This window comes from Equus quagga, chromosome 10 (assembly GCF_021613505.1).
Source record: "Equus quagga isolate Etosha38 chromosome 10, UCLA_HA_Equagga_1.0, whole genome shotgun sequence".
Lineage (NCBI taxonomy): Eukaryota > Metazoa > Chordata > Mammalia > Perissodactyla > Equidae > Equus > Equus quagga.
In genome coordinates this window covers 36,285,822-36,298,024 of record NC_060276.1, presented here as the reverse complement: position 1 = coordinate 36,298,024, position 12,203 = coordinate 36,285,822, and positions in this window count along the sequence as shown.

The window sequence follows — 12,203 nt, the reverse complement described above, 5'->3', positions numbered from 1 at the left end:
GATGCTAATGAGGAAAATCCTTAGTACATTTTTAATTCCAACTAAAGACCAAAATAATGACATGGCTCTCTTCAAGGCTGATAATCAGCACTGGTGGTACTGGTCAAGCCCAATTGGTTGTTTATTGCCAGCAATAATTCTGCCTACACCAGGCCTGTTGGTTTTTATCTTAACTGTCACCCCTAATTTTATGAGAAAGTCTGACTCCTTAAGAGACCAGTCAGGGGCACACCTGCCTGATCTTAAAGACCGGCCGCAATAGTATGCCCCAACATTTGTAAACAGGTGAAAACTGGTAAAATGAGGGTCAAGAAAGACTTGGGGAGGAAACATGTCACAAAACAGGATGAGCCAGAGGCTGAGGAGTGTGTAGCATGGAGGGGGAACTTCCAATTTTGCTTTGGGGGTGCTGGAAAGGTGGTTCTGGGCTGATTGTATGCACAAGGCCCTTAAATTTATTCCTAGACCTTCAAAAATAATCTAGACCCACCTCCCTCCCTCGAAATAGATCTATTCTGTGTGCTGACTATGCTGAAGGCATGAGGGTGAGATTCATGATGGATGAGGTGTGAGATGTGAACTCAGCCTTCAAAGAGCTCCCAGTCTGGCACTACAAGCTGAGCTCTAGTCAAGAGCCACATGCTTCTCCTCCCACCATCCCCTGGCCCCAATCTTTTATCTGTCACAGCAAAACTTTGGAGCCAAGGCACTCTAGGAGCAGTCCCTTCTCTGGAGTAGCACAGGTGGAGTCCCTATTTCTGGTCTGTCTTGTGACAAGGATATTGAACTGTATGATATCTCTGTCTTTATAGGACCTCACTCCTTCAACCACAAGGAGTGGGCAACAGTGAGGGCAACTCTATATGGGGAACGGAGCCCTGTCCACAGCAACTGAGCACCCTTTCTCCCCCAAACTCACCTAGTTTGATAGGTTTTCTCCCAGAGTGGTACATTTAAGCAAGAAATTAGCACTTGGATAACAAAGCCTAAGATTTACTGAGTTGTATCAAACACTGAGCTAAACTCTTTGTATGGATTATCTTATTTTAAAAAATCAATCCAAAAACAAAAAAAAGACTCACCACAGCCCTTTGAGGTAGGGACTATCACCCTCATTTACAGGTCATGAAACTGAGGCTTCACAAGGGTAAGTAACTTGCCTGAGGGCACACCATGGTAGGATGGGGATCTGCACCCCAGTTGACTGAGCACTGTACTAGATGGACTGCTGACAGCCCCTAATCTGTGAAGTCACTGAGACCATCATTATTATACCTTCTATGCCACCCAGACTGAGTTTGAATAATTCATTTGTGGTTTTAAAAAATCCCTTAGTGCCCCGTTTAAGAATAATTATTTAACAAGGGGGAAAGATGGAGTAAAGTAGGAGGAGCAAACAAGTTCACTACCCAACCGGAAGGAATTTGCCACTAGCGTTCAATCCCAGCCTTGGGACAGCTTACTCACCCCTCACTCAGGGTTCAGTGTAGCACAACTGGGGGTGGGGGCCACCAGTCACATTGTATTCTATATGAAGCTAATCCTAGCCTTTGAGAACAGAATTCTTGGGAATATAACCTTTAGCATGTTTGCTCTGATTCGCAATTTCCTCATCTACAAAATGGAGGTAAATTTAATGCTTTAAGGAAAGCGAATAAATAAGATAGAATGCTGAGCACACAGTGGTCTTTCAATAGATATTAGTTCTTCCCTGCTGTTTGGAAGGAGGACTGCATTGAGAGTCACTTCTGCCACTGACTCACCATGTGATCTTGAAAATATCGTTCCCTGCTCTACGTCTCTCTTTTGTTCCCTCAGCTGGACTAGAGGATCTCCAAGTCCCTTTATTCTCTGACGTACATTGATCCTGGGATTCTGTTCTTCTTCCAAGCAGCGACTTTTCTAAACCTCTGCACTATCAAACTGCTTTCTGAATTCACTCAACATTCTCTAGCCTTTGCTGTTCTAATTAGCTTTTCACTGGAGTCAGATTCCCCCAAGTGTTTGTACTTACTTCTATCTGGCAGATCCAGTTCCTGATCATTTTTAATTTTGGTCTAGAGTCCTCTATCACATACTAAGAATGCGAAGTGCCCACATGCTGGAGCTATGCTACACTGAAAATCTGGATTCCTAAAACCATTTGCTATCTTATCATCATTATTAACAAGCATATGTTGAGAACCTGGTTGGTGCTAGGCCTGAAACTACAAAAAAAGTGGGGCAATATAGGGCCTGGCCAAGTAATCTCACTAGGAAAAGTAACTACGTACATCAGAGGAAGAAAACAATAATGTCCACCAACATGGCTCATAGGTAAGGTCAAATTTGTAAGTTCCCAGTTTCCTTTTGCTCATCATTGTATCTCTAGTGCCCTGCACAGTGCCTGACACATAATAGGTACTCAACAAATATTTATTGACTAAATAGTGAAGAAGAAACATGGAGCACAAATGAAATGTTTTATATTTCTATGTTCTTGAAAAGGCTCTATTTTAGGCCTTGGTCAGAAACCACCTTTGGCAAAATTACCCATTAGGTATTTTCTCTTCAAACTTATAATCCAGGTCTCTCTGCCCTCTCGATTAAGGGAGAGAAAAATAACTCTAGAAAAAGAAGCTCTTTAAATAATTTCTACTGATATGTAAAAGATTGATAATATTTGATACTTTCCCCTACTCCTCCCCAATCAATGGTATTTGTTTTTTAATAGGAGGTGGGGAGAAGTTTATGCCAAAGGAATTAATCTGTAATATTATAATTTTAATTTCAAGCATTAGTTGCAGTTAGGCAAAGGGAGACGAACCACTTTTTGAGAAGAAAAATAAAGGGACTTACTTTTGGTGCTCCTCAGATCAAAGTAATCAGCTATATACTCTAGATATAAGGCCAGCATTTTTATGTTATAATACAGATCATTCCTTCTAAGTACAATGCTTACCCATCCCAAGTTCTAAAACGTTTGCTTTTCAACAGCACATTAAAAGGATCATACACAATAATCAAGTGGGATTCATCCCTGGGATGCAAGGATGGTTCAAAATATGTAAATCAATAAATGTGACACACCACATTAACAGAATGAAGGATAAAAATCACATGATCATCTCAATAGGTGCAGAAAACGCATTTGACAAAATTCGACACCCTTTCATGATAAAAACTCTCAACAAACTAGGTATAGAAGGAATATATCTCAATAACCATATATGACAAGCCCACAGATGACCTCATACTCAATGGTAAAAAACTGAAAGCTTTTCCTGTAAGATCAGGAACAAGATAGGGATGCCCCTTTTCACCACTCCTATTCCACACAGTACTGGAAGCCCTAGCCAGGCAATTAGGCAAGAAAAAGAAATAAAAGACATCCAAATTGGACATGGATAAGTAAAATTATCTCACTTCCTAGATTACATAACCTTACCTGTAGAAAACCCTGAAGACTCCACACACCAAATAAAAAATCTCTCAGAACTGATAAGTGAATTCAATAAAGTTGCAGGAAAAAAATCAACATACAAAGGTCATTTGCATTTCTATATACTAACAATGAATTTTCCTAAAAGGAAATTAAGAAAACAATCCCATTTACAATAGCATCAAAAATAATAAAATGCTTAGGAATAAACTTAACCAAGGAGGTTAAAGACTCGTACACTGAAAATTACAAAACATTGATGAAAGAAATTAAAGAAGATACAAATAAATGGAAAGATAGCCCCAACTCATGGATTGGAAGACTTAATATTGTTAAATGTCCATACGACCCACAGCAATCTACAGATTCAGTATTACCCCACCAAAATCCCAATGTCATATTTATAGAAATAGAAAAAAAAATCCTAAAATTCATATGGAACCACAAAAGACCCTGAATAGCCAAAGCAATCCTGAGAAAGAAGAACAAAGCTGGAAGTATCACACTTCCTGATATCAAAATATATTACAAAGCTCCAGTATGGCATTGGCATAAGACCAGCCATGTAGACCAATGGAACAGAATAGAGAACAAAGAAACAAATCCATGCATATACAGTCAACTGATCTTCCACAAGGGAGCCAAGAATATACAATGGAGAAACGATAGTCTCTTCAACAAATGGTGCCGGGAAAACTGGACATGCACATGAAAAACTACTTACACTATACACAAAAATTAACTCAAAATGAATCAAAGATCTAAAGGTGCAAGAGCTAAAACTATAAAACTCCTAGCAGAAAACAGGGGGAAATCTCCTAGCACTAGTCTTGGCAATGATTTCTTGGATATGACAACAAAAGCACTGTCAACAAAAGCAAAAATAGACAAGTGGGAAAGGAAACAATCAACAGAGTGAAAAGGCTACCTACAGAGGGGGAGAAAAGTATTTGTAAAACCTGTATCTATATAAGGGGTTAATATCTAAAATATATAAGGAACTCCTACAACTCAATAGCAAAAAACCTGATTAAAAAATGGGCAAAGAACTTGAAAAGATATTTTCCAAAGAAGATATACAAACGGCCAGAAGGTACATGAAAAAGTGATCATCACTAATCATCAGGAAAATGTAACTCAAAACCGCAATGAGGTATCACCTCACACCTCTCAGAATGTCTATAATCAAAAAGACAAAAGATATCAAGTGTTGGAGAGGATGTGGAGAAGTTGGAACTCTTGTATGCTGTTGGTGGAAATGTAAAATGGTGCAGCAGCTATGGAAAACAGTATGGACATTCCTCAAAAAATTAAAAATAGAATGACCATATGATCTAGCAATCCAGCTTCTGGATATATAGCCAAAAGAATTGAAATCAGGATCGTGAAGAGACATCTGAACTCCCATGTTCATTGCAGCACTATTCACAACACTCAAGATATGGAAACAACCTAAATGCCCATCAATGGATGAATGGATAAATAAAATGTGGTGTGTATATATATACAATGAAATATTATTAAGCCTTTAAGAAGAAGGAAATCTTGTCATATGCAGCAACATGGAGGAACCTGGAGGACATTATGCTAAGTGAAATAAGCCAGTCACAAAAGGACAAATACTGCATGATTCTACTTACATGAGATATCTAAAATAGTCAAACTCTTAGAAGTAGAGGGTAGAATAGCAGCTGGTGAGGACTGTGGGGAGGGGGAAAAGAGGAGTTGTTGTTCAGTGGGTATAAAGTTTCAGTTATGAAAGATGACGAAGTCCCAGAGATCGTCTGTACAACATTGTTCCTGTAGTTAACAAAACTGTATTTGCACTTAAAAATTTGGTAAAAGAGTAGAGCTCATGTTAAGTGTTCTTACCACAATAAAAAATTGAATAAAAATTTTGCTTTTTTTAATACCGTTTTTCAAGTTTGCATATTTACAACATGGATCCTTCCTCAAGCCACATGTCAGAAAGTAGCTCTTGCTACTTGTTCTTGGTTGTCCTTGCCCTTTGTTAAACAAGCCCAAGCTGAAGGTTTGTCCCTCCATTCTTTCTGGGGTCTATTTCACACATTGGGTGGTATTTCTAACTCTGCTAGGACCCCCTGGAGAACCAGATAGTTCTACGTTGCACTACGATTTAGTCTTGACCCCGACCCCAAGATTTTTCAGAAGGAAACTTATTCTGAGAAAAGAAGTAGGAAGACGAGAAGAAAGGCAGGGAAAGGAAGAAAGACAGGAAGGAAGGAAAGATGGAAGGAAGGGAGGGAGGGAAGATGCTCTAAGCCTTCACCTGCTGATTTGGGTTTAAAGACAAAATTATAAAGCTCTTATGTAAAAGACACTGTCTTCAAAACAAGCCGGCTGAAGGCGTCCCTGGGGTTCATGGGAAATGTGGACATAACTAAAAGTTTGAAGGCATGAAATTTTGGAAATAGAATACTACTGACCCACAGCTCTTCTGGGGCCGTTGCCTAGGTAACTCAAGTTCGAACACCTGCATGGAAGCGGGCTTCCATGGAAAGTAGCTAGAGCATAAGGATGCGTCATTTCATTTCAGGTAGCTTTCACAATCTGGTGGGAAGCCTGATTTCACAAGGAAAACGACTGTTCTTTAAACATGGACAAAGAAAGACCATGACAAATAGCTCTGAGTAAAATGGTTCCTCATCCTAGCTTGTCAAGCCGAGGACTACTACGGATGATTGATCTTTGCAGTTACAGCCTGAATCAAGTTAACAGCTTGTGTAAGACAACATCAGGAAGAAATAAAAAAGAATCACGAGAGAAACTAAATGAAAGCTTGGATGAGAGCCTTTGAGCCCAAATCATGATTTATTTAAAGTATCTTGAAAGTTCTCTTTTCCCCTTTTTCTCCTTCTGTTTTTCTCTCTTGCATTCTTTCTTTTCTTGCTACATATTGCAGTAAAACTGATATATCTCAGTCAGAAGTCTGAGCTCCCAAGTGAGCTGTGTTTTCCCCCCATTACAATCTTTCTAATAAACAAGAGCTGTCAACTACTCACCATGTAATTCACCGCTCAAATGTCTTCAGTTTACCGTCTGCGTGTGCAAACCTCTGGCGTGACTACCCAGTGTATCCATTTCAGTGCATCCTCTAAGCATTCATAATCCTGCCAAGGACTGGAGTCTGTTGATAAATTCCATTAATGGGGTAAATAATTGCGAGAGATAGTAAACCTTTTTGCAAATCACTCTTCGGCATCCCCAGACCTAGACCAGGATTAGGATTTAGAGAGACACTTCTAATCCTTTAAATTGATCCCACCTGTGGCAGAGTTAGTGCTGACCTAAATGCATTGACCCAGAGATTAACAAACAATGAGAGTCCTCTGGATAAATGCATCCTCTGCAGACTACTGCCTTCCCCTACCTTTCAAAGTCAGACTCACATGCCCTTGGATTTTGCCTCTGTGTTCTTCCTTTTTCCCTTCTGTCTAATAACCACACGTCGCCCTTTCTCCAGGACAGCTTTAAATGCCAGAACATTCATCAGCTGTGATGCCAGCCCAGAATATGAAAGATGATCCAGGCTGGCTCCCTGCAGCATTCAAAGTAGGTGAAGTTTGTCTCCTTCTTCTATTCTCCTTAAACGCCTTCACTGCCTTTCCTTCCAAGAGAGACCTCCGACTTCTCCCCACCCCTCTGCACACCCCCATACTTTAGGTCTATCCCTTCCTTAGCACTCCTCTCTGTTGTGGGTACCATTCCTACGGGGCCCTGTTCTAGATTCCTAGGGTAAGAGCTGAGGTGTTGGTGGCTAGAAATGACTTCTACTAAATGAGGACTACTATATGGCAGACATTTAATAAATAATCGTTTAATTGAGGCATAATTCACATACCATAAAATTTACTCTTTTAAGGTGTACAATTGGTGTTTTTTTAATGTATTCACAAGGTTGTACAACCATCACTACTATCCAATTCCAGAACATTTTTATTACCCCCACAAAGAAATCCTATACACATTTAGCAGTCACTCCCCATTCTCCCTCTCCCCCCAGCCTGTGCCAACCGCTAATCTACTTTCTTTCTCTATGGATTTGCCTATTCTAGACATTTCACATAAATATAAACATGCAATATTTGGTCATTTGTGACTGGCTTCTTTCACTTAGCATAATGTTTTCAAAGGTCATGCATATTGTAGCATGTGTCAGTACTTCGTACCTTTTTATGGCTAAATAATATTCCATTTTATTGGATATACCACATCTTGCTCATTCATTTATCAATGGATTGACATTTGGGTGGTTTCCACGTTTTGGCTATTATGAATAATGCCTCTATGAACATTGCATACACATTTTTATACGGACATATGTTTTCAAATCTTTTGGGTATATACCTAAAAGTGGAATTGCTGGGTCATGTGATAACTCTATGTTTAACTTTTTGAGGAAGTGCGAAACTGTTTTCCAAAGAGGCTATACCGTTTTACGTTCTCACTAGCAGTATATGGGTGTTCTTTTTTCTTCATGTCCTTGCCAACACTCATTATTATCTGTCTTTTTTTAGTATAGTAGGCATTTTTTACATGTACATTATCTCATTTTATATTCACAACCATGAAGGTAGATATTATTCTCCTCATTTTATAAATGAGATACCAAGACAGATAAACTAGGCAATAATATTTATTGAGTCCTGATGATGTGACAGGCATTCTTGGAAGCCCTATTTCCTTTAATGTGCACAGCGATCCCATGAGGTAGATACTATTTGAATTCCAGAGGTACAGAGAGGTTAAAGTAATTTACCCAAAGCCACACAGCCACTAATCAGTGGAGCCAGAATTGAAACCCAAGGTCATTTGGCTCCAACAAAACCCATGCTTATCCTTGCTACATTCCACTAAACCTTCTTCTTGTGCTGTCCCCCCAAGGCTGCTTGCACGCTAACAGGGGCTCCAGGAAAACATAGTGGCTACCCAAAGGAAACAATCCCTAATTGTAATATTTTGGGTGACCTAACTGAAATATTCATGCAGGTGAAGGCCTTCTAGCTTTCTCTACTACTGATGCCATGGTGCCATGTGTGACCCCCAGAGGATACTTCATAGGAGAGTTCTGATGAAGACTAGGATGGTCAGGGGACCATCATTCAAGGAATGCTCCAAAATCATGAAGAGACATGAGATTCCAAATTTATAGGTAGGAGTAGCTGGAAATTAGCATATAAATAAAACTTCTAAAGTAATTGTTTTATTAGGAGTTCCATAAACACTTGTCTCTCTCTATGTAATGATAATAGCTAACAGTTATTGAGGCTTCACTATGTGCTCAGCACTGCTCTATGGGCTTTACATATACCAAACCATTGAATTATCACAAGTGTCCTACAGAATTGGTATTATTATCATCCGCATTTTATAGATGAGGAAACTAAGGCACAGAGAGGTCAAGTAACTTGCCCATGGGTACACGGCTAGTACGTAGTGGAGCCAAATTGTGAAAATAAGTGGTCTAGTTTTAGAGTCAAGGCTCTTAAACAGTCACTGCCTCTTAAAAGAAATCACAGGGTAGGCTCACTGGATTTATCCATAGGCTCAAAAATACCCATTGGATCTCTAGACCTCAGTGACAGTATAACTGATGATGATTTTAGAACAGAAATTCAAAACCATTTGAGTTCCTTATGAGTCTAAAATTATACGAAAGTTCCAAACTCATTCATGAGTACAATCTTAGGGATCATTCTTACAGACTTTTTAGAACCACTGTGTTGGAAACATCGGCTGCACTGGTTAAATGTTGTCCCTCAGGGATCTTGTTGACCTGTTCATGGGATTCTACTGGATTTTATTACAACTTGTATCAGTTCCTGTTCTACATTTCCAATATCCAAGCCTAACAATTTACAGAATTCACTCATGTCTGGATGATCTTTACTTCCTAAGGAGCCACGGAACAAAAGAGTCCAAAATGGCACCCTCTCCTCCTACAAGACTGACAGTGAAGCCAGACACATCTCTCTAGCTTCCCTCTTTAGTTGCAAAGACAAAAACACAGTCTCTTAACATTAAATGATTTGTTTTTACTGATAAACACTACAGAGAACCCCCAATTATACACATTGTGGGAAAGTGGCAAAGGCTTTCCAGAGCATTAGGCCTGGGATCTATGTATTCCTTTTGAGACTGAGACACAGGATGAATAGTCCTGCAGGGCTGAGGCCTGGGCTATAAAAATAGGTCCAGAATGGTGTGTTCCTAGTTAATCATCCAGAACAAGGCTTGGACAAGTAGCTCCTTGCAGTCAGGAAGTCATGTGAGAATCTGGGGAGCAGGGGAGGTGGGGGGAGACAAGTGAGAGTGGGAGAGGAAAAGTACAAGAAAGAACGTTAGGTAAATGTTCACATTTTGCCACAAGGGCTGCTGTGCCACATATAACCCCACTGAGGATAAGGAGGAAAATAGAATTTAACCGTTGCTGAGAGCTCTACGTGCCAGCCACTATGCTCCGAGCGTGAAAGGCCCTCTCTCATTGCAGTCATCACAAAAACTCTATGACGCATGTAATTATTTTCCTCAAATGAGGCTTAGGCAGAGCAGGTAACTTGCCCAGGCTCAGGCTAGATTCAAAGCCACATCTGCCTGGGGCTGGCTCTGTGGCCGAGTGGTTAAGTTTGCGCATTCTGCTGCGGCAGCCCAGGGTTCGGATCCTGGGCGCGGACATAGCACTGCTCGTCAGGCCACGTTGAGGCGGCGTCCCACATCCCACAACTAGAAGGACCTGCAACTAAGATATACAACTGTGTACAGGGGGGGTTTGGGGAGATAAAGCAGAAAAAGAAAAAAAAAAAGATTGGCAACAGTTGTTAGCCCAGGTGCCAATCTTTTTTTTTATAAAGATTTTATTTTTTTCCTTTTTCTCCCCAAAGGCCCCCAGTACATACTTGTATATTTTTCGTTGTGGGTCCTTCTAGTTGTGGCATGTGGGACGCTGCCTCAGCGTGGTTTGATGAGCAATGCCGTGTCCGCACCCAGGATTCGAACCAACGAAACTCTGGGCCACCTGCAGCGGAGCACACGAATTTAACCACTCGGCCACAGGGCCAGCCCCCCCAGGTGCCAATCTTAAAAAAAAAAAAAAAAAGCCACATCTGCCTGATTCCAGGGCAGGCTCTGCACTGCTATTTGCAACCTCTCTTTAAATGTTTTGTATAAGCCCTAGTCCACGGAAAGTTCTTTTGTGAATTTGGTAGCAATAACAAAGTGCTCTCTCTGCTTATAGCACTCAACAAGATATATTTGCTTCTTAAAAGAAGGATAGCTTTGGGCAGCAGGCAATATAATTATTACCAATTATTGAGCACCCCCTCTCAACTGGCACTGTAAAGTGTATTATTTTATTAATTTCTCACAACAACCCTAAGAGGTGGGGGCAATTCTTATCCTCAGTTTAAAGGTGGAGGGAAAGATAAAGTTCAGAGAGGTTATGTGACTTGGTCAAGGTCACACAGCTAGTAAATGGTGGAGTCGGCTCAAATTCAGGCAGCATGGCTCCAGAGCTCGGTGCTTAACTTTGCTATATTGCTTCAGGATGCAAAGGAGCTATTGGAGGGTGTTTCATTTATCTATCGGTTTACCTATCTATCTATTTATTTATGGCATTATAGATTAGTTTTTCTCCAGTTTTGATGGGAGAGGTGGAATCCTGACCCAGCTTTCTGCCGCTTTCGGCCTGGAAAACTTACCAGAATGAAGCTCAGTGCTGCCCTCTAGTAGTCAGCTCCCAAGCTGAAATTACAGCTGAGACTATGATGACCCCATATAGCCACAGGATGTCACTATTATACAAGCCATCTCAAACTTCTCTTAAATCAATTAAAAAAAATTAATATGCGTTACACGACTGTTGTAAAAATATTTTAGAAAATGCAGAACATTAAAAATCAGAAACAACATTTTGTTTTCAACGAATACTGTTTTTTTCTAAAATTGGAATCAAACTGCATATCCAATTTTGCAAGCTCCTTATTTTTACATTTGATACCATAACATACATAAGTTCTCACCAAGGGCCCAGGAATTGGAGTCAAGCCCACCTTCAGACTCCGGCTCCACCCTTCCTAGCTGTGGGACCTCGGGCTAGCTGATTAAGTTCCCTGAAGCCTGTGTTTCCTCTTATGAAAGAAATGACAATGGAGCTACAGCCCAGCACTGCTGTGGGGGTTAAAGAGGATGATGCATATTAAGTATCTGGTACACAGGAAGCACTCAAAACATGGTGTTCTTAGCCAGAGTATTTTAAGACCATGCTAAATTCTAAGGACTCTTGTTTTTGGAGGCCCCACCCCACATCTTACCATATACACTTTAACATGTGCCCACATCCTACGTTAAATATATTTTTTGCTAAAAATCTGAAGCAATTTTTAAGTTTTTGCTTTTGAAATTTATTATTAGTTATGACTTCTTAGCAGAGATCATATATACTCAGGAATTCTTACAAACCGATACAATCTAACCAACACTTTTTCCAATGTATTGAAATTTTTCTCAATACAAAAAGATGTAATTCATAAAACTGATGTGTTACATTTTTTTACATTTATTTAAACGTTTATTGACTTTAATTTTGTAGTTACTTTCATATTTTGAAGTCAATAAATTTCATCAAGCTTCAAACATCTTTGCTGGTCCTTGAAAAGTTCAATAGGCCTTAGGCATTGTGCCTATAGTGCTTAGTGGATTAAAATAAAAGCTTCTGGCTAACATTATTATCATTTCACTTATGCATTGTTTTATGGCTGTGGAA